Source organism: Suncus etruscus, chromosome 2 (genome assembly GCF_024139225.1).
Source record: "Suncus etruscus isolate mSunEtr1 chromosome 2, mSunEtr1.pri.cur, whole genome shotgun sequence".
Taxonomy (NCBI): domain Eukaryota; kingdom Metazoa; phylum Chordata; class Mammalia; order Eulipotyphla; family Soricidae; genus Suncus; species Suncus etruscus.
In genome coordinates, this window is record NC_064849.1 from 94,339,369 (window position 1) to 94,340,763 (window position 1,395).

Here is a 1,395-nt window from a genome sequence, read left to right on the forward strand (position 1 = left end):
TAAACTTCCCCACTGTGTATCATTCCAGGTTTATTAATGTAAAATAAAAGCCCAAAGGTTGGTAGGCCACCCCAGATGCCATGTTTCTAACCACTTAGGAGGAAGGGGCTGATGAAGCAGACTAGTGGCAGAGAAATAATACACCAAGCAGTTAGGAACTGGGTCAGTCTGCTTTCCACTTCATGACCTCTCTTTGCCATGTGTTGCCTCTCTGCACCTGCCAAAAACCAGAACTGCTCTCTATTATACAGACCCAAATCCACTAAGGTGGGGGAAGGTCCTGTAATCCGGGTGGACTTTTACATATCAAAGGAAGAGATTTAGGGAACTAGAATGTTGGGGGAACACCTTTGTTTAGGGTTTTGGTAGTCTCATCTCACATGTAAATGTTATTTTTTGAATAAAAATGTTACACTTTTGGATAAATAATAAAATGGTAAATAATAAAATAAAGGCCACTTGGTCTCCAGCATCATCATCTACAGATGTATAGCCCAGTTTTGCAGTCTGAGAAATTCATTGTACCTGCATATTGATAGTATCTTCTCCCAAAGAAATGCAACTTTTTGTTTGAAAATTAATTACACCATTGCACAATCCTACAAAATACACAATACTATTATACCTTTTTAATGTTCTGCATTTGTAGGGGGCCCGGTGATAAATTTAAGACATTTTGTTTTTTATAAAAATGTATTATAATCTCTAAATCCATTTCTGTAAGCAATATCATTGGGGTGAAAAGAAGATAATATTTAATAAAACAGAACATGCTGGTTCTCATATAGACCCCCTGGCCTTGAACTGTCAGAAAAGAACCCAAAACTTTCTTATTTCTCATCTATCAGAAATATATCAGAAAGATATCAGAAAGACAGTGAAACTGAGATGCAGTCAAGATGTGGGTGGTAGATAGGCCTGAAAGAGGGAGAGAGAAAGAGGGAAAGAAAGAGGGAGAGAGAAGAAGAGAAAGGAGGAAATGAGGAAGGGTGGGAGAAAAGAGAGAAGGGGGGGAGAAATTGGGAGAGGGGGAGAGAGGGAGGAGGAGATGGCCTCTGATTTGCAGAGTGGTGTACCCTCACCAGCCCAAGAGATGGAGCTTCATAGGTCAGTGCCCCTGATGTCTGGAGTCACACCTGTCACCCCAATTGTGTCTCTAGTCCAGGTAAGGCTCTTCACTGCTCCCAATGTCCACACATGGTTCTGGACAGCAGGCAGGCAGCAATCAAGCATAGGAGGCCACACCACAGGCTACGGCAATGTGGCTTCCTAGTGGAGACCTGTTCAGGCCAGAGTAATGGCAGCCTTGGCAGGGCCCAGAGGCACACAGCCTCCTCATTTACTAATGGATGGCTCACCCTTAAAGTCCTTCAAGTCTAACATGGAGCAGTGTGG